The sequence below is a fragment of the Rana temporaria genome, chromosome 4 (genome assembly GCF_905171775.1).
Source record: "Rana temporaria chromosome 4, aRanTem1.1, whole genome shotgun sequence".
Classification (NCBI taxonomy): Eukaryota; Metazoa; Chordata; class Amphibia; order Anura; family Ranidae; genus Rana; species Rana temporaria.
The window spans coordinates 119,146,834-119,169,789 of NC_053492.1; the positions used below are offsets into that span (position 1 = coordinate 119,146,834).

Here is a 22,956-nt window from a genome sequence, read left to right on the forward strand (position 1 = left end):
ATTACATGCCCCCACTGTGCCATTACATGCCCCCACAGTGCCATTACATGCCCCCACTGTGCCATTACTTTCCCTCACAGTGCCATTGCATGCCCTCACAGTGCCATCACATTGCATGCCCCCACAGTGCCATCACATTGCATGCCCCCACAGTGCCATCACATTGCATGCCCCCACTGTGCCATCACTCACGTTTTGCAGGCCGGTGACAGTCTCCGTCTGCTGCGAGCGTCCATGATTTCAAAGCCGCGCGCCGTCTTCTCAGCGTGTCCTGTGATTGGCAGAACACAAATTTTCCCAGTAGCGCCTCTGTTCTATGTTCTGCCAATCACGGATGCCTTCTCATCTCGTCCGAGGATGAGAAGGCATCCGTGATAGGCGGAAAACAGAACAGAGGCGCTGCTGGGAAGATTTCTGTTCCGCCTATCACAGGACAGCGAGGACGTGCTGAGAAGACGGCGCGCAGCTTTGAAATTATGACGATCGCAGCTGCACGGAGACCGTACCCGGCGTATAAGACGACCCCCGACTTTGGATGCATTTTTTTGCATCCAAAAAGTCGTCTTATACGCCGGAAAATACGGGTAGTGCATTTTTATAGCAATGATCACTGTATAAATGTGAATGGTCCCAAAATGGCGTAGTGTCTAATGTGTCTGCCATAATGTCGCAGTCTTGATAAAAATCGCTGATCAACGCCATTACTAGTAAAAAAAATGATTAATAAAAATGCCATAAAACTATGCCCTATTTTGTAGACGCTATAACTTTTGCGCAAACCAATTTTTTTTTTTTACCAAATATATGTAGAATACGTATCGGCCTAAACTGAGGACATTTATATATATATATATATATATATATATATATATATATATATATATATATATATATATATATCATTTTTGGGGATATATATTATAGCAAAAAGTAAAAAATATTGCTTTTATTGTCACTCTATTTTTGTTTATAGGTGCAGAGGTGATCAAATACCACCAAAAGAAAGCTCTATTTGTGGGGAAAAAAAGGACGTTAATTTTGTTTGGGAGCAACATCGCACGACCACGCAATTGTCAGTTAAAGCGACGCAGTGCCGAATCACAAAAAGTGGCCCGGTCAAATGGTCCGGGGCTGAAGTGATTAAGAAAGACCTGGAATCTTTCCTAAATTTACATAATATAACTGGGTACTAACATTGAGTTGATCCGGGGAATATCCGATTGCCTCTCGGGGATCAGGAAGCAATTTTTTCCCCTGCTGTAGCAAATTGGATCATGCTCTGCTGGGGTTTTTGTCGCCGTCCTCTGGATCAACTGTGAGTATAGGGGATTGTATGATATTTTTTATTTATTTATTTTTATGGTTGAACTAGTTGGACGTCTGACTTTTTTTAAATTACGTAACTATATAATCCATAGCAGGGTTAAGGTCAGGCGATTCCAGTGTTTAGGAAAATCCCAGTCTGAGTCACTGGGTGGAGTTTAGACAGTAAACACAGATTTAATGAAACGTCTGTCCTTCCCGTTTCTAATCAGAAGTCCTATAAGAGTGGCCATACATGTCAAATAAAATCTGAAACTTTTCCGAGGCGTGTTTCTTTTAATATTAACGTACCCATCTCTTATTAAAAATGCATATGGTGATTCTATGTAGTGTGGAATGCTAATAAAAGATTCATTCTGAAAGGTGACGGTAGAAGCAAGACAAGCTTCCAGGTTAGATCGGTAACAGTATATCCGCGTGTGTCCGGTGCTGCACACCCAACAAGCAGGCAAGGCGCCCATTTCTCCGTGACTGTGTCTAGAAGTCTGCCTAGAGGTATTTGTAAACCCAATTATAATATATGATCTAACATTTCATTGGTCAATTTTATGATTTATAAAATTGCAGTTTTCATTAAAATAATACCTAGCAATACTGCCACAAAGATTCTTGTGCAGGTATTTCCTACTATAGACAACATTCTGTCTCAGTCTACTAACTGTTCTACTATGTCCTCCATCCATCTTCAGTCTATTATGAATGCTGCTGCCAGACTTATCCACCTTACCAACCACTCAGTATCTGCCAAACCTCTCCTCCAATCCCTACACTGGCTCCCTATCACCCAGCGAATTAAATTCAAAATACTAACCACAACCTACAAAGCCATCCACAACTCTGCCCCAAGCTACATCACCAATCATGTCTCTAAACACATCCCAAACCGTCCTCTCCGCTCTTCTCAAGACCTCCTACTGTCAAGCTCTCTTGTCTCTTCCTCCCATGCTCGTCTCCAGGATTTCTCCAGAGCCTCTCCCATCCTCTGGAACTCACTACCTCAACCTGTCCGGCTATCCTACTCTTGCTACCTTCAGTCGATCCCTGAAAACTCGCCTCTTCAGGGAAGCCTTTCACGTCTCCAACTAATCTTTTACCACTTCCATCAGCTCATTCCCCCACAGTTACAACCTTTTGTACCACCTGCCCCACCCTATTAGATTGTAAGCTCTTCTGAGCAGGGCCCTCTTAATCCTCTTGTATTTTATTGTATTATAACTGTTTTGTCTTCCTTTTATATTGTAAAGCGCTGCATAAACTGTTGGCGCTATATAAATCCTGTATAATAATAATAATAATAATCACACAATTTCACAATGGAGACTACAAATCTCATGCTCCATGATGGTTGAGAGAGCTGAGCAAAAATGTTTTAGACCTCTGCAGAGAGACCACGGTCTCCTTACAGAGAAAAAAATGCTCTTCTCTACATCAAGCTGGCAAAGTATAAGCGTCCCTCAAATCACTCCCTGTGCCTATTCAGTGACTACATTACATGAGCAGAGCCTGCCTAGGGTTAACACACCTCCTCCTCCCTCCTGCTTGGAGCTGTCAGGGATGGCTGCGGGATCAGAGCATACAGCTCCAGCATTTCGGCTCTCTGTGCTGTATCTGTCACAGCCGCAGAACAGAGAACTGATCGCTCCTTTCACCCCTTTTGTTAATTAATCTGCTCCATTTTTCATGCTCAGAAGAGAGCAACATGCCTTGCACCGCTCTTTGTTAATGCCCCCCATTGTCAATTGTTTTTTTTTTTTTTTCGTTTGCGCCCCCCCAAAAATTTTGAGCACCAGCCGCCACTGTGCCCCGCTCGCACAAAACCGGTAAAGGACCGCTAAAATGAGCGGCACTTTACTGCTAGCGCGGAGTTGCCTTCAGTGATTAAGGGCTCTAAAACTTCTGAGTAAAGCCCCGTACACGCGATCCGAAAATCGGACGACAGATCGTCCGTTTTTTTTTTGCATGCTTGTCACATATCGAACATGAGGATTTTACTAAAGTAACAAAAAGTCTCGTACGACAGAATAAAAAATTGGAAGTAATGTCATGTGCTGTAATGTATTTGTATTGTATTTTCGAATGTCAACTGTACTGATTAAACGAAAATTGTACGTTCTTGTATAGTACGAGAATATAAACTGACAGCGTGAGCAGAAAAAAAAGCCAATCACCGGCTTTTGTCAGAGGGACAGCGGTCCCGAAAAGGGTCAGACATCACCCAAGAATCTGTGCCCATCAGTTCCACCTGCCAGTGCCCACCAGTGCCACCTGCCAGTGCATACCAGTGCTGCCTACCAGTGCCACCTACCAGTGCCCACCTGTGCCACCTATCAATGCCCACTTATGCCACCTATCAATGCCAATCAGTGTCCATCAATGCCTCATCAGTGACACCTATCAGTGTTGCCTATCAGTGTCACCTAGCAGTGCTCATCAGTGGCACCTATTAGAGCTCTTCAGTGCCACCTAACAATGCCCTTCAGTAGTGCCCATCAGTGCCACCCATCAGTGCCACCTATCAGTGCCTACCAGTGCTACCTATCAGTGTCCATCTGTGCAGCCTCATCAGCGCACATCAATGAAGGAGAAAGATTACCTGTTTGCAAAATGTTATAACAAGCCATAAAACTGTTTTGTTTAGTTTTTTTTCAAAATTTTCAGTGTTTCATTTTTTTTAGCTGTGATTAAATACCACCAAAAGAAAGCTCTATTTGTTGGGAAAAAATGTGCATACAGTGTTGCATGACCGCGCAATTGTCATTCAAAGAGTGACAGTGCTGGAAGCTGAAAATTGGTCTTGGCAGGAAGGGGGTTTGAGTGCCCAGTAATTAAGTAGTTAATGAGGAACTAAAGTCTGCTCACATCATTTGTAATAAAACATCTTTGCCATTCTGAAGCTTCCCTCCAACCACTTTGCATATTATTTTATATATACTGTGATTCTGTACTTGCCAAATATGTTGCAGAACTCTCCCTCCACTAAGTCTGACTGCAATCATTTTAACTGTGGGCAGCTAAAGCTGCTGCTTGTTCACTTCCTGGATTTAGACACACAGAGGCACACCTCCAGCTCTGCAGCCCTGCAGCTCTCATTGGCACTCTTATGACTCACCCCCCCTCCTTTTCCTGCAAGCTCTCACAAGAGTGAGAGCTGTGTATGATGTCATAAGCCTTAGGCCTTGTACACACGAGAGGATTATCCTCTGGCGGATTTTGATCTGATGGTTGTACTAACCATCAGATCGAAATCCGCGCGGAATTCATCCGCGGTGATGTGTCGCGCCGTCGCCGCGATGATGACGCGGCGACGTGCGCGACGCTGGAAGGTAAAGACTTCCCACGCATGCGTCGAATCATTACGACGCATGCGAGGGAGGGGATCGAACAAATTGATCCGGTGAGTCTGTACAGACCACCGGAAAAAATCCGCTGGACAGGATTCCAGCGGATAGATTTCTTAGCATGCTAAGAAATTTTTATCCGCTGGAAATCCATCGGCCCGAAAAATATCCGCGGATAAATATCCGCTGGGCCGTACACACCACAGGATCTATCCGCTGGAACTGATCTGCGGATAAATCCCAGCGGATAGATCCTCTCGTGTGTACGGGGCCTTAGGCTTTTTACCAGACAAGAAACGGGAAGTGGGCTGTATAAGTTATTTACTGGCAGAAAAAAAAAATGTTTTACTATCCAAAGTTAAAACAACAATGGCAGAAGATTTAATAGATGGAAAGATGAAAACATGACTGAATATCCGCTCTAATGAGCCAAGGCAAAGAACGAAAGCAGAACAGGTGTGTAAATATCAGCAAACAAGTGCTACATTTAGTAAAGAAAAAACACATAAATCTGCATTACTGGTCAATATTTTATACATGTACATGAGACATAAATAACATCTCTCCTATAGTATGTAACATTGTGGGAGCTAGAGGAATTTTTACATGCATATGCGCATATATGGTTGTAAGCGCACACACTTTATTTTTATTTTTTTGTGAGCTGGCGCCATCTGGTGGTGAGCCGTTGATATTACAAGTTATTACCACCAGATGTGAGCTGGCGCCATCTGGTGGTGGCCGTTGGTATTACAAGTTAAGCATTACAAGTTAAACAGCAATTCTAATGTAATTTTTCACTATTTTCACTGCCATCTTCTTCCCTCTAATTAGAACCTCCAAACATTATATATATTTTTTATCCTAACACCCTAGAGAATAAAATGGCGATCATTGCAATACTTTCTGTCACGCCGTATTTGCGCAGCGGTCTTACAAGCGCACTTTTTTGGGAAAAAATTACACTTTTTTTAATTAAAAAATAAGACAACAGTAAAGTTATCCCCATTTTTTTCTAATATTATGAAAGATAATGTTACGCCGAGTAAATTCATACCCAACATGTCACGCTTCAAAATTGCGTCCACTCGTGGAATGCCGACAAACTTTTACCCTTTAAAATCTTCATAGGCGACGTTTAAAAAAATCTACAGGTTGCATGTTTTGAGTTACAGAGGAGGTCTAGGGCTAGAATTATTGCTCTCGCTCTACCAATCGCGGCGATACCTCACATGTGTGGTTTGAACACTGTTTACATATGCGGGCGCTGCTCACGTATGTGTTCGCTTCTGCGCGCAAGCTCGTCGGGACGGGGTGCGTTTTCTGGCTCCTAACTTTTTTAGCTGGCTCCTAGATTCCAAGCAAATTTGTCAAACCCTGGACTATACTAATAAATAGTGTTTTTTTGGGCAAGAAGATTCAATGTTCATATATCAGGAGCCTTTATAAGCTATAGATATAAGTGTTAGCTTATACAGTTGTATGCACATTTGTTTTGGTGACTGTGTTTGATTATGCATATGAGCGTTATGAGCATTGTTTGTTTGTTCGGACGTTCCTTAGTACAAGTATGGGGTGTGGTTGTGCAAACAGCACAAAGGAATGTGGTAATACCATTATAATATAATTGGGAGTGGTTGTAATCTCTACAGGTGCACTGTCACTTTAAGCTGGCATTCCCCGATACAAAGCAACCGAACACAAATACCTGGAGACCTTTGGTACCATACAGTGACGGAGGTGTATGTGTATGGGGACACAGGGTGACACGCACTCACAAGGACTCTACGTGACAATCCAGGGAGGAATTACTAGTGGCTGCAGCTGACCTTAATCCACTGAGCAAGGTACTGTTGGGGGATACTAAGGACTTTGAGGTCATCGAATCTCTGATTTAGGATCCTGGACTCTAGAACTGAACTTGGGATCTGGGATTATCAGTCGGTGACAGCTAATCACATGGTAACATAGAGATCCGTGATTTTACAATGGCAGGTGAAAAGGACGTCAATGTATTACTGTATCACATGAAAAAGTATTATTATCAACGACGGTGTCCTATTTATATGTTATAATTAGTAGTAGAGTATTGTACTGTGGTCTCCATTGTTTAATGCAGAAAACTTGAAGTTTAAGTAATGCCCCCTTTTGGCTAACTAAAAGCCGTATCAAACCCAAAATACAAAAAGTAATATACAGTAATGCCGCTTGTGGTGGCTGCATTTGTTTTCCCCTGGTGATCTGGCCAGTAACACACCTCCTGTATTAGAGTACCCCTACTCTGGAACACAGGGGCTTCTTTCGACAGCAGCATTGTGAGTAGGGTTACTACCTGTCCAGGATTCACCCGGACAATCCGGGTTTTGAATCAAGTGAATGGGTTTAAGTCCACCTGAAACCCTGAAACACATTGTTCAGACTGGAATGTGGCTCGGAACACAGAGCAACAGGCGGGTGAGGGCGCACTCTGTGCGCCACATTACTATTCTCTTTGGAGTGCCCAAAGGTGTCCCAGGTCTGGTACAATCAGGGCCAGATTTGCTCTCCCTGCTGCCCCAAGGCCAGGTTCCGCAATGTACCCCCCCAAATCAACGGAGAATGGTAACCGGATGGCAGGGGCGGCGCGGTTAGTTTTTTTTCTTTACTTTTTTATTACTTTTTTTTAGCTTGTCGTTTACATTTTTTTTTGTATACTTTTCTTTTATATATATATATATATATATATATATATATATATATATATATATATATATATATATATTATTTTTCTTATTCTTTACTTTTTAATTACTTTTTTATTTTATTAATTGAATTATTATTTCTTATTTTTTTTTTCCACCTAACTTTATTGCTGTCACACAGGAGAAAACAATTCCCTGTGTGATAGCAATTGGAGGTGACAGGTTCTCTTTATTGACCCTGTCACCTCCAAAACAGGAGTCCTAGCACTGTGCTAGAACTCCTGTCACAGCTGAGATGGGAAGAGCACAGCTCACCCCTCTCACTGTGTACATCGGGGGAGGGACAGGAGACGGACTCGGCGGCTAGGGGGAGAACGGAGTCCCAAAGACAGAGCCAGCAGAGAGAGGTATGTGGGGGGGGGGGGGAGGGGAGGACGGATGGCAGCACACATTTTACAAGTGATTTTGGCGACATCACCACAATCACTTGTTAACGAGCGAGCGGATTTCCCCACACTACATTTAGCCCTGCTAGAAAGCAACTTACCGCCCTTAACTGTATGTTCCGGCCGTCGGGGGACTCCATGCCGCTGCCGCCCCTCTGTGCCCTGCCGCCCCGAGGCCTGGCCTTGGTGGCCTTGTGGGAAATCCGGGCCTGGGTACAATCCTATAGTGCAATGATGGTGAACCTTGGCACCCCAGATGTTTTGGAACCACACTTCCCATGATGCTCCACTACACTGCAAAGTGCATGAGCATCATGGGAAATGTAGTTCCGAAACATCTGGGGTGCCAAGGTTCGCCATCACTGCTATAGTGTATACTAACAAACAGTGGTGCTTTATTGAAAGAATACAGATTACAAATTATATAAGATGTAAAGTCATATTGTATAATAAAACATTTTTTTTTACTGTGCGCCACTAAAGTGTCAGTGGGGGAGGGGAGTGTTAGATGCACTAGCAGATTTGGATACACTAAAATGAAAGATGAACTCCAGCTAACACATTATAAGAGGTTACAGCATAATAAACGTTTGCTTTGGGTTTCAATGCTGCTTCAAGTTAATAACGATTTACGTTTTGGGGGTTCCCTCGATCCCTTCACCAGTATTTATTCATGTTTGTAGATGGTTCTGAAACCCACAAGGAGGAGCAATTGAAAATTATTTTAAAAAATACAACAGGTTTTTTTTTTTTACACGTGTGAGTGGTAAAGGCTGTTGTAAAGCATTAGGCTATAGAGCAGGGGTGCCCAACCAGTGGCCCGGGGGCCACATGTGGCCCACGGAGCCCTCTGATGTGGCCCACGACCTGCTTTGGAATACAATTGAATAGAATATTGTTATTAAAGGTCAGTTTATTACTAAAATCACAGGGCCGGATTCAGAAAGGAGATACGACGGCGTATTTCCGGATACACCGTCGTATCTCTGAGTGCGCTCGGTCGTAACTATGCGACTGATTCATAGAATCAGTTACGCATAGATTTCCCTAAGATCCGACCGGCGTAAGTGTCTTACACCGTCGTATCTTAGGCTGCATATTTACGCTGGCCGCTAGGTGGCGCTTCCGTATAGTTATGCGATGAATATGCAAATGAGCTTGATACGCCGATTCAGAAACGTACGTTCGGCCGGCGCATTTTTTTACGTCGTTTACGTTAGGCTTTTTCCTGGGTAAAGTTACCCCTGCTATATGAGGCGTAGATAATGTTAGTATGGACGTCGTTCCCGTGTCGAGTTTTGAAAATTTTACGTCGTTTGCGTAAGTCGTTCGCGAATAGGGCTGTACGTAAGTTACGTTCACGTCTAAAGCAATGACGACTTGCGGCCTAATTTCGAGCATGCGCACTGGGATTTTATCACGAACGGCGGATGCGCCTTTCGTAAAATACGTCAAATACGTGGGGTCACAGTGAATTTACATAAAACACGCCCACATCATCCCCATTTGAATTAGGCGGGCTTACGCCGACACACATACGTTACGCCGCCGTAAGGGCGCAAGTTCTTTCTGCATACGGAACTTGTGCCCTAAGTTACGGCGGTGTACTGTATCTGCGATACGTTACGCCCGCCCATAGATAGACCATTCTATCTGAATCCGGGCCACAGTGTATATTGGGCATATCTGTTCTTCAGTGGTTACTGGGCTGCTTTCAAACGAATCCCCAGATGCACAGCAGTGTACCTGCGGGTTACCTGCACTGAGCCGTAGACTTCTGTTATTACCTACGAGTTTGGTGAGCTTTCAAACCTGCAGAATATAATAGAAGTCTATTGCAAAGTGTAGAAAGGCCAAAGGTACACAAAGGCGCATCAGTGTGAAAGCAGCCATGGGCCCCTTTCACATGGTCAGTCCGACCCAATTGGACCCTCCGTTCACCTCTAAGGAGTGGCAGATGTAAACCAACTTGTGTCCTACCTCCAATTCGATCAGGCTGTGTCTGTGATATGCAAAGCAAACACAGACCTGCCATCCGCCCGCTCTGCTGATTGTGGCCCGCGACCAGTTACCAAGTCGCTTAAAGGGTCACTAAAGGAAATTTTTTTTTTTGCTGAAATGACTGTTTACAGGGCATAGAGACATAATAGTTAACTGATTCCTTTTAAAAATGATTAAAAATAGATAAAAAAACAATCATATAATGTGCCTGCAGTGTAGTTTCGTTTTTGCTGTTGTTTCCTGGTTCTCTGATGTACAGAGAGCCACTAGAGGGCAGTCAGCCAATAGAGAGCAGTGATACTTTGTCTAAAACTCCTCAGCACCAATCCAGTTTAGTTTTACTCACACCTCCTTGATTAGTGACCACCGTGAGAAATCTCCCAGTACTGTGGTCATCAGGAAACAGGCAACCAGGAAGTGTCCAGAACAGAGAGGATTTACAGCAACATGAATGCAAAAACGAACAATGAGGACATGAAACCAGGACTGCAGCAAGGTAAAGGAAGCTATTTAGCTAAAAAAAAAAATTCCTTTAGTGACCCTTTAAGTGGCCCTCATGCTTCAAAAGCTTGGGCACCCCTGCTATAGAGTGTGTGTCTCATAATGTGACAGTACTGGGATGAGCATTACATTGAGTAACTGGGCTGTAAATTTACACCAAGCAGCTTGATATGTCTGTAAAAATTTATAATCCAAGTGGATCCCGGCTATGGTAGTTTTACATAATAGATCACTGCTGTGAAAGGATCAATGCGACCTTGTTGAATCTATGCCATGAAGAATTAGGGCAGTTCTGAAGGCAAAAGGGTGTCCAATGCAGTACTAGGTGTACCTAATAAAGTGTCCGGTGAGTGTGTGTATATATATATATATATATATATATATATATATATATATATATATATATATATATATATATATAATACTCTTTTAGACTGGCTTATTATTTCTTTACACAGCAAATGTGTTTAGGTTAAACATTGTGCCCTTAACCTAGTTTGCCTGAGGCTATTTAGAATACATACACAGTGCATGACTCATACATTATGAGCCTCTACCTTAGTCACAGGAGAAAACACTCCCATGACCCAGTCTATGACTACTCCACACCACTACTTCTCTGTTATAAATGGAAGTAGATATTTTTTTACTTTGGGGGTGGAGTTAATGTAAACACTCCAATGCTGGACATATATATAGCAATTTTAAGACGCATCCAATCAAAAAAAGAGAACTGATCAAGACATCTTACCAGCAGCTTGAATCGTTTCATGGGCTCCGTCGTATCTCTCAGAGTATCTATGCGGCTGATTCATAGAATCAGTTACGCATAGATAGCCAGAAGATCCGACAGGTGTAATTGTCTTAGACTGTCGGATCTTAGGATGCAGTACCGCGGCCGCCGCTGGGGGGAGTTTGCGTCGTAAACCAGCGTCGGGTATGCAAATTAGGAGTTACGGCGATCCACGAAGATTTTTCCCGTTGTTACGTTGTCGCAAGTGTTAGATTTCCGTCGCAAAGATAGGGCACCTTTAATATGATGGAAAAGTACTCCACCATGTTAAAGTATGCCTGTCTTTCTCGCGTCGCTTTTGAATTTTTTTTGAATTTTTTCTTTTTCCCAGCGTAAGTCATTTGATCACGTCGCGATTCACAAAACGTCGGCGCGTCGTAATTTCGCGCAAAGCACGTCAGGAAATTTGCGACGGGAGCATGCGCAGTATGTCCGGCGCGGGAGCGCGCCTAATTTAAATGGTACCCGCCCCATTTGAATTGGGCCGCCTTGCGCCGGACGTGTTTACGATACACCGCCGCAAATTTCCAGGTAAGTGCTTTGTGGATCGGGCACTAAATCGGAAAACTTGCGGCGGTGTAACGTAAACGGGTTACGTTACGCTGCGCCTTGGGTAAGTGAATCTGGCCCATAATGCTTGATTGGTACAAATCAGTGGCGGTGCGTCCATAGAGGAGCGCAGGAGCGCCGCCCCCTCTCACTCCTGCACCGCCACACAAAAAAACAATACATAGATTAATGCATTGCATGAATCTATGTATTGCCGCTGCCGCCCACTATTCAGATGGCCGGCCCGCTGGTGAGCGCTGGCCATCTGAATAACGGCAGCTGGTTGGCTTTGGAAGTGTCTATCAGAGCCAGCGGGCTGTAATCGGCTTCCAAATAATTAACCGGGGGACGCAGGGGGTGTGTGTTTCCTGGTTAACACTGACAGGTGTCTCAGCCAATCAGGTTCACCGGTTCTGGTTACCGGTAACCTGATTGGCTAAAGCGACATAGAGGGTGGAACTACTTCGAGGGATCGTGGAGGAAGATCCGAGGATGGCTGACCGAGAAAGGTAAGTGCAAGGCGGGGGCAATCTGGAGGCATTTAGGGGCAAACTGGCAGAAATCGATAGGCACAGTGGCGACAATGGCATGGCACAGTGGCAATAATTGATGGGCACAGTGGCTGCGTTTGGCATGGCACAGTGGCGAAAATTGATGGGCACAGTGGCGACAATGGCATGGCACAGTGGCGACAATGTCATGGCACAGTGGCTGTGTTTGGCATGGTACAGTGGCGACAATGGCATGGCACAGTGGTGACAATTGATGGGCACAGTGGCAACAATGGCATGGCACAGTGGCTGTGTTTGGCATGGCACAGTGGCGACAATGGCATGGCACAGTGGTGACAATTGATGGGCACAGAGGCGACAATGGCATTGGCACAGTGGCTGCGTTTGGCATGGCACAGTGGCGACAATTGATGGCACAGTGGCTGCGTTTGGCATGGCACAGTGGCGACAATGGCATGGCACAGTGGCTGCGTTTGGCATGGCACAGTGGCGACAATTGATGTGTACAGTGGCGACAATGGCATGGCACAGTGGCGACAATTGATGGGCACAGTGGCGACAATTTATGGGCACAGTGGCTGCGTTTGATGGCATGGCACAGTGGCGACAATTGATGGGCACAGTGGCTGCGTTTGATGGCATGGCACAGTGGCTGCGTTTGATGGCATGGCACAGTGGCAAAAATTTTATGGCACAGTGGCAACAATTTTATGGCACAGTGGCTGCGTTTGATGGGCACAGTGGCTGCAATTGATGGGCACAGTGGCAACAATGGCATGGCACAGTGGCTGTGTTTGGCATGGCACAGTGGCGACAATGGCATGGCACAGTGGTGACAATTGATGGGCACAGAGGCGACAATGGCATGGCACAGTGGCTGCGTTTGGCATGGCACAGTGGCGACAATTGATGGCACAGTGGCTGCGTTTGGCATGTCACAGTGGCAACAATGGCTGCGTTTGATGGGCACAGTGGCTGCGTTTGATGGCATGGCACAGTGGCTGCGTTTGATGGCATGGCACAGTGGCAAAAATTTTATGGCACAGTGGCAACAATTTTATGGCACAGTGGCTGCGTTTGATGGGCACAGTGGCTGCGTTTGATGGGCACAGTGGTGGCAATTGATGGGCACAGTGGTGGCAATTAATGGGCACAGTGTCGGCAATTGATGGGCACAGTGAGGCTGCAATTGATGTTTTTTTTTTTTTCGTTTGTTTGCGCCCCCCCCCCCCAAAAATTTTTGAGCAACAGCCGCCACTGGTACAAATAAGACTGTTTGTTATGTTTGAGTGGATCATCCGCCGAGGAGCCATACCATTTGTGCACAGAGATGTGATAGAATAGATCATACATACCTAAAAGTAACCAGGCCATGATTTATGTTGGTATACTGATATTTTCTAACTGCAGAGAGAACAATTTATCATAGTTATTCGACCTACTGCTATTGTTTTCAACTCTTACTGGTTGGCAGAATTCAATCAGCTCTTGGTGTTCCTTTTCATTCTTTATGCAATTATTTGAATATGGATTCAAGAAACATACCTTTAATGTTGCATTTTTTTCAGGTGACAGCATTTCAATGTCATATTGTAAGCTGACAACAAGAAAGAGTTCTCTGGGAAGTTGTAAATGATTTGCTTTGTAAAATGACATATTGTGGTCAAATCAGTCAGCGCGCAGATTGATTTGATACTAACGATGGGTGCAGATACAGTGTTTCAAATAGTTACTGTCACTTGGGACAATATGGAAGGGGTAATAAAATATACACAATCTAATGCAGACTTTCTCAACATTTTAAACATGGAGGAACCTTCGATACAACCATCAGGTATCAGAAAAGTCTTGCCAATTACTATAATTACAGCTCAGCATGAACAGTAAGTTGAGATGTAAGAATAAATAAAATAATAAGGAACGTGGTATGCTAAGCTTATTAGAATGAATGAATTGTTTTCAGTAATAATGAAATAAAAAAAAAATTAATAATGGCCCGAAAAGAAATGCAGACAATAACAAGTGTAGCGCTCCCTCACTTGGTTGTCAGTGGAGAAAAGCACCCTTACATTGATGTCCTGTGTAACAATGTCTGCTTACACTGGTGGTCAATGATATGCTCCCTTACATTAGTGGTAAGTGTAGTGCCTGCTTACATTGGTGGTCAGCAGAAGGACTCCCTTATATTAATGGTCAATGAGAAAATAACCCTCTATGCCTGGTACATACGATGAGATTATCCGATGAATGATCATGAATGAGCTGGCTGAGCCGGATGCCAGTCCAGGCATGTGGGTGGATCCCAATCATATGGTCGCAATCTTTCCCGAGCCTTGACTAGCTTTTTGACGTCAGCCGACAGTAGGCTTTGGTCCGCTGTTAGCTGAATGGAAGGAAAATTGCGCATAGAAAAAATGAGTGAGAGGCCAACACTCCACTAGACACAAAGGCCCGGATTCACGTAGCACTTACGCCGACGTATCTAGAGATACGCCGCGTAAGTGTAAGTGTGCGCCGTCGTATCTATGCGCCTGACTTTGAAAGCAAGATACGCCTGAAAATAGGCATCATCCGACCAACGTAAGTTTCCTACGCCCGTCGTATCGTGGGCGCATATTTACGCTGGCCGCAAGGGGCGCTCCCATTGATTTACGGTTGGAATATGCAAATAATTGAGATACGCCGATTCACGAACGTACTTACGCCCGGCGCATTAATATAGGCATTTTACGTAAGTCGTACGTCCGGCGTAAAGTTAAGCCTCATAAAGCAGGTGTAAGTCATGGTAAGGTATGGACCATCGTATTTTACGTTGTTTACGTAGTAGTACGTGAATAGGGCTGGGCGTAGGTTACGTTCACGTCGTAGGCAGTGATTTGACGTATCTTAGGGAGTATTTCCGACGTGATTCTGAGCATGCGCACTGGAATGCGTCCACAGGACGGCGCATTCGCCGTTCATTCGGCCCATCATTTGCGCGGGGTCACGCTTCATTTAAATGGATCACGCCCACTTCCACCTACTTTGAATTAGGCCGGCTTACGCCTACCAATTTACGTTACGTCGGCGCAACGTTGGGAGCATTTGCTTTGAGAATTCTGTGCTCGCCGCTCTGCGCAGCGTCGGTGTAGCATATATTCTATACGCTACGCTCGCATTAAGATGCGCCGAGGTATGTGAATCTGGCCCAAAGTGAATAAACAGATATAAAAACAATAGTGTAGCGCTCAAAAAATTGTGAAAAATGAAAAATTTTAAATAAACCACTATGACAATTGGTATGGAGATAATGACATAGCACAGGGGTAGTGAATTAAAATTCACGGGGGTCCGGTCGGAAAAAAATTCTTCCAGCGGAGGTCCGAATGTCATATTGGTGCTATGACGCCACATGATATCCTCCACTTCACAGCGCCCCCCCCCCCCACCACACACATGCACACACCTTTAAGACCCACACACCATCGAAATCGACATAAAAATCTCAAAATACATTTCTTTCATTTTTAGGCAACACAGATCAGTTGCGGTGCATAGAAACAGAATGCATTTTGCACCACACTGCTCAGCACGCAGGGGCGCTGTTTCAATGTGAACAGGACACATAGAAAACAGAGACCTGTGTTTTGCCAGTGCAGAAATCATAGAACCCCTTTTACATCAGTGTCCTCACCCCCCCCCCCCTTACATCACATCCCCCTGCCTCATCACAAACCCCCCATTACAGACTGACCCCCCCCCCCCAAATCACAGATCCCCCATCCCAGACTGACCCCCCAAATCACAGACCCCCATCACATACCGATCCCCCCCAATCACAGATGGACACCCCCAGCACAGACTGATTCCCCACAATCACAGATGGACTCCCCAATCACAGACTGAACCCCCACAATCACAGATCCCCCTATCACAGGCTGACCCCCCCCAAATCAGATCCCCCAAATCACAGACCCCCTATTACAGACTGATCCCCCAATCACAGATGGACCCCCCACAATCACAGACCACCCTATCACAGACTGAACCCCCCACAATCACAGACTGAACCCCCCCCCACAATCACAAACCTCCCCAATTACAGACCACCCCATCACAGACTGAACCCCCCACAATCACAGATCCCCCCCTATCACAGACTGACCCACTAATCAGACTGACCCCCCAAATCACAGACCTCCTATCACAGACTGACCCCCCAAATCAGACTTAAACCCCCCCCCCAATTACAAAGACCCCCCCCATCACAGACTGAACAACCCCCTCCCTACAATAACAGACCCTCCCCCCCATCACAATCCTCTCAATAGCAAACCCCTGTTTTGTTCTGCACAGCACAACACTCCCCCTCCCCACAGAAAACCTACCTTATTCACACAGGACATGGAGCGTGGCCGCTCTGGACAATGGGCGGGACCTTTCCCATTAAAAGCGAGTGATTTGTTGCTGGGACCGACCCGCTGCCTAGCAACCAATTGTCCAGCGCGGTCGTGATTCAAGTTTGTGTGAATAAGGTAGACAGGCAGTGTGGGGAGGGGGGAGTGCAGAGACGGCACAGACCTGCTGCGCCTGCCATGCTGTGTATATAGCGGCATCGGCAGGCGGGCGAGCCGGCCACAGAGACACACAGGCGAGGCTGCGGTCCGGATAGAATGGCCACTGGGGCCGGAACCGGACCGCGGTCCGCCATTTAGTGACGCCCGACATAGCATATCAGTCCATCTTGATTGAATATACCATGACGATGTGAATAAACATAAACACAAGTAAAAAGTCTGAAGCCTCGTACACACGACCGGTTTTCCGGCAGGAAAACTGGCAGGAGAGCATTTGGCCAGGAATCCCGACCGTGTGTATGCTCCCTTTCCTGACAGGAAAACTGCCCGGGAAAAATAGAGAACCTGCTCATTGGCCCAGATTCAGGTACATTTGCGCTTTATTTGCGGAGGCACGGGGCAACGATTTTGCCCTGCGCCCCCGCAAATATTTTGCGCTGCCCTCGATTCACGGAGCAGTAGCTCCGTAAATTGCGAGGGCGCGCCGGCAAAATTGCCCGGCGTAAGCGCGCGCAATGTAAATGATCCCGCCGGGGGCGGGAATCATTTAAATTAGGCACGCTCCCGCGCCGAGCGTAGAGCGCATGCTCCGTCGGGAAACTTTCCCGACTTGCATTGCGGCAAATGACGTCGCAAGGACGAATCACTTACGCAAACGACGTAGATTTTAAATCTCGCGACGCGGGAACGTGGGTATACTATAGCATTGGCTGCGCCTGCTATTAGGATGTGTAACGTTGCGCGAAACCCGACGTACGCAAACTACGTAATTTGCGTACGCAGGGCTCGCGCAACGTTGTGAATCGGTGTTAGTATGCAATTTGCATACTATACACAGATCACAATGGGAGCGCCCCGTAGCGGTCATCGCTAGAATGCAGCCTAAAATCTGCGTGGCATAAGAGCCTTATGCCACGCAGATTTTAGGCTGCAGTCGGCGTAGCCGGAGCAAGTAAGCAATTAAGCAATTGCGCCGTGTAACCTATGGTTACACAGGCGCAATTGCTTCTTGAATCTGGGCCTCTATTTTCCCGTCGGGATTCCCGGCAGAGTGTTTCCTGCTGAGAAAACTGGTCGTCTGTATGCTTACCTGTCCGAGGTAAACCCGCGCTTGCTCGATAAGACTTCGACGCACGTACAGTAGCATATAAGGTTAGTGTGGGGTGTAGCAAGATGGCGGTGACAGCATCAAAAGGGACGAGCGCCGGCTCATCGTAGTCGATGACGTCACCGCGTTCTTGCCATTCAAAAGAACGGTGGTTATTTTGAGTGACCATCTGTATGAACCACTTTGCAAGGCAAGCTTGCCAGGAATCCCGTCAGGAAAGCCGACGTTTTTTTCCTGAAGGGATTCCCGGCCATGTGTACAGGGCTTAAGGTAAAAAATCTTGAAGAAAGTGCTTGATCACGAAGTGCAGTCAAAAAAGTAAGGTTGGCACGCTTACCAGATGGGGTGGACACATGTACCTTCCAGCACATGGGTCAAACAGGCACATTGAGGACTCATTGTAGTAATCTGTGAGTGAAGCAGTAGGGGGAAGGTAGACCTCAAGGATAGATGATGGTACTTTAGACAAACAAGTTCCAAAGCATGCAGCAAGTGTTAAATCATTCCATTGTCATTGAACATGAAAAACAAATAGAAATCCTCTGCTATTGGTAAAAAAAGGTTACAGGAGTGCAGAATGCAGAATGAAATGAGCTTTGACTCTCCTTCAAACAAAAATTGTACTATCTGGTATCGTACGAGAAATAAAAATGACACTTGTGATCGGATCTCGAACCAACGATCAGATTATCATACGACTGCTTTAAAAGTGGTATTTTTATTACGATTTTCTGATCATGTGTATGGGAGAGAGGACCCATTACACTGATAGTCAGTGAGAAAAAAGCTTCCTATAACCGCTTCCCGACCGCCGCACGAGGATATACGTCGACAGAATGACACAGCTGCACAAATGGGCTTATATATACATCCCCTTTAATTTGCGAGCCGTGCGGTCGCTCGCACACCGCCGACGGCACGTTTGCGACCGGGTCACAGAACTGAAGAATGGGGAGATGTCAGTGTAAACACAACATCTCCCTGTCCTTCCCCTGACTTGTCACTGATCGTCTGTTCCCTGTCATCGGGAACAGTGATCAGTGAAATGTCACGGCAAGCCACGCCCCCTAACAGTTAGAAGCACTCCCTAGGTCACACTTAACCCCTTCAGCGCCCCTACTGGTTAACCCCTTCACTGCCAGTGTCATTTTTACAGTAATCAGATTTTTATAGCACTGATTACTGTAAAAATTACAATGGTCCCAAAAAGTGTCCGCCATAATGTCGCAGTCATGATAAAAATCACTGATAGCCACCATTACTAATAAAAAAATATTAATAAAAATGCCATAAAACTATCCCCTATTTTGTAGACGCTGTAACTTTTGTGCAAACCAATCAATACATTTTACCAAAAATATGTAGAAGAATACGTATCGATCTAAACTGAGGGAAAAAAAATTTTTATACATTTTTTGGGGATATTTATTATAGCAAAAAGTAAAAAATATAGATTTTTTTATTTTTGTTTATAGCGCAAAAAATAAAAGCCACAGAGGTGATCAAATACCATCATAAGAAAGCTCTATTTGCGGGAAAAAAAGGACATCAATTTTGTTTGGGAGCCAACGACCGCGCAATTGTCAGTTAAAGCGTACATGTACTGTATACAATCCATCAGGTGCTAAAGGGGTGTGACCACATGTTAACGCTGAAAGTTTTTACTGTATAAAGATGTAGACGCATCCAATTGGTGAAGGCGACACTTCCAGCTGCCAAGTCCTCCCTTAAAGCGGCAGGAGAATTTATGAGGGCAGTGAGAGCTCCAGTGCCCAAGAAGATGACTAGTGTGGAAAAACGGCTGGTTCCCAGGACAGGAAATAAGCTCGGCTCATAGAAAAAAAAATTGACTTTGATCCATTGCAGTAGTTGATGGCTAAAGCTGGCCGAAGATGGGTTAAAATTAACTGTCCGAATTCTGATCCATGTGTAGCCGCTCCTCCCCCCCCCTCTCCGGGCGGCATCTTCATTCTAAGTGTGGGCACCCGGCCGTGACAGCTTTCGGCTTTACGGCCGGGCACCCACTGCGCATGCGCGAGCGGCGCTGCGCCATACGATTGGACAGGCGATCGCCTGGGACCTGTCACGTGTCACAGGCGATCGCCTACAGGGAGGGGCTGCCAAAAGGCGATCTGACTATTCGCCTTAGCAGCCCCTCGGCAGAAGGAGGATGTGGGACAGGAAGTCCCACTCCTCCTGAAGCCCCCACCCCCCCCCCCCAAAAAAATGACATGCCAAATGTGGCATGTAAGGGGGCGAGGAGTGGATTAAGCGGAAGTTCCACTTTTGGGTGGAACTCCGCTTTGAGCCTCGTACACACAATCGGATTTTCCAATGGGAATTGTGTAATGGCAGTTTTTTGTCTGAAAATCCAAATGTTTGTATGCTCCATCAGACAATTGTTGTCGGATTTACTGACAACAAATGATTGATAACGTATTTTAAAATTTTCCGACAACAAATGTGTGCTTTCGGATTATCCCTTTGTGTGTACACAAGTCCTTCGGAAAAATCCAAAGTACAAACACGTATGCTCAGAACTAATGCTCACCATAAAACAACTTTAGCAGAAGTTGCCCAAAGGGTGGCGCTAAGGAGCTGAAAAAACATGACGTTTTGTGTTTGTTGGCCGACAATTCTTTGCCGTTTGTATGCAACACAAGTTCACAACCAACGCCTTTCAAACAAAATTCCTACGCTTTGTCCGATGGAAATCCGATCGTGTGTATGATGCTTTAGGAAGAGGTGTTTGGAGAAAGTTAATTAATGCACAATGCATTATTTAAATAAAAAAAATCTTTTTTATTTTTTGTGTTAAGGTGTAAGAACACTCCTTTAGTATGAATTAAGTGTGAAAGAATAGTGATACATTCATTCACAGGTCTTGTAATGCGGTGTCTGTTTACATGCAGTGAATGTCAGAGCCCTGTGCATTGTACCTGTGGTTTCGTCAGGAATGGAACTAGATCTGCTTTGCGCTGTTTGTGTAAGAGACCAAAGGTCTCACTCTTGAACAGAAACAAGTGTGACTATATCCAGTCATTAAATAAAAGAAGATAAGCAGTGATTTGAAATAGGAAGCAAATGTTATCCAGCAGCTGACCAGTTTCTTGTTGTTGATCTGGGGATTAACCACTTCCGCTCGGAAGCATTTGCCCCAATAAAGCAAAGGTTCTGCCGATTTTTTTTTTTAAAAAGCCAGCAGCTACAAATACTGCAGCTGCTGTCTTTTAAAAAATGGACACTTACCTGTCCAGCACACCCGCGATGTCGCCAGCCGAGGACGAGCTCGTCCCTCGGCTTCACCCACCACCATCCTCGGTTAGGGAATCGAGAAATTAAGCGCTGCTGCTTCACTGCCTGGTTCCCTACTGCGCATGCGCGAGTACTGCGCATGCGCGAGTACTGCGCATGCGCGAGTATCGCGCCGTGCCGTCACTGGTCCCCGCTCTCTCCTGGAAAGTGTGTTTCCCGGAAGACAGCAGGGGCTGCGGGTAGGGGCGTGGCTGCCACAGTTCCCTATTCCCGGAAGTGGGTGCAAATACCTGTCTTAGGTATCTGCACCCCCCCCCACTGAAAGGTGTCAAATGTGACACTGGAGGGGGAGAGGGTTCCGAAAAGCGGAAGCTCCATTTTTGGGTAAAGCTCCGCTTTAATGACCAGGTCTTTTTTTTGCAATAAGGCACTGATTGCCTTAACTGACAATCGTGCGACGTTGTATCTAAACAAAATTGATGTCCCTTTCTTTCACACAAATAGAGCTTTCTTTTGGTGGTATTTGATCACCTCTGCGGTTTTTATTTTTTGACTGACACTAACAAAAGGGAACTATTTCTTCCACTCACACCAACAATGGGGAACTATTTCTTCCACTGACAGCATACAGTAGATAGGGCGTTGTTTACTCCCACTGGATTCTTGGACAATTTCTACTCCCGCTGGCCCTAGTCTGGCCCCACTAATGTCTGAAGGACAGTAAACTGGCCCTTTGGTTAGAAAGTTTAGAGACCCCTACTTGAAATTTCCTGCTGACACTTATTTAGGAATTTTTCTTTATTGTGTTCTTTTACATTATGCTGACAAATTCCCCAGGCATTTACTGAACAACAACACCAGAGTGAGCTACAGGCTATCAGGAAGCAAGCCACACCAATTTGATCACTTATTTAACCTACTAGCAATGGGGCTTATTCACACTGTGCCTGATAGGCAGCATTTTAAGGATTCCTGTAAACACAAGAAAGGTTGTTGTTGTAAGGCGATTTTACACTGATTGGATACAGTGCAGTGTACCTGCGGTTTTCATGTGGGTTACCCTCGCTTTCCTGTAGACTTCTTTTAGATTGGGTGGTCCGCTTTCAGAAAACACACCAAAATCACCAGTCGAATTATTCTGACTCCGATTGTTGTGAAGCGACTTATCCCTTGTGAGACCTCTATGCCTGGCCTGTATAAGCAGATATAATCACTGAGGACAATCCTTATCAGATAGCTTGAACTCACCAATACCGATTCTATTCACAGAAGTTGCTTTAATCCAAACATCAGAATACATCAGATGACAGGTTACAGCAGATGAACAGGTTGTAGTATTGTGCGGTCAAAAGATGATACTTGTCTGTAGCTTACAATACAGAATACATGTGCCCTTGTTACATGTGGCCTGTAAGCAGACTCCATAGACAGGAAGAAGAAAGTCAGAAAGAAGGGGTGGAGCATTACACAGAAAGGAAGTGTGTAATAGATCAGACAAAGAAACTGTGCATTACCATAAAAAGGTCACTAAATGGCAGCATGTAAACTAAACCTAACGTACATAGAAAATGGTTGAGAAACAATAAGCTAGATTCACAGAGCACTTACGCTTGCGTATCTACAGATACGCAGCGTAAGTGAACAAATGCGCTGTCGTATCTATGCGCCCTATTCTCCTAACTAGATACGCCTGAATTTGGCCTCCATCCGACCGACATAAGTCTCTTACGCCGTCGGATCTTGGGTGCATATTTACGCTGGCCGCTGGGGGGTGCTTCCGTTGATTTACGTGCAGAATATGTAAATTACCTAGATACGCCTATTCACGAACGTACTTGTGCCCGTCGCTGTAATCTACACAGTTTAAGTAAGGCGTACGTCCGGCGTAACGTT

The 22,956-nt window shown here is 45.3% G+C and overlaps 1 protein-coding gene across 6 annotated transcripts in view; it reads left to right on the forward strand.

The window, feature by feature from the left end:
- The first annotated feature begins 1,672 nt into the window (after positions 1 to 1,672).
- NGEF (neuronal guanine nucleotide exchange factor) overlaps positions 1,673 to 22,956 on the forward strand; it is a 208,131-nt gene continuing 186,847 nt past the window's right edge. For 3 of the 6 annotated variants that reach the window (XM_040348939.1, XM_040348943.1, XM_040348944.1), the window contains exon 1: positions 6,315 to 6,508. The gene's annotated coding sequence lies outside the window, so the exon portion shown is untranslated. The other 3 variants (XM_040348941.1, XM_040348942.1, XM_040348940.1) reach the window with 3 other exon arrangements.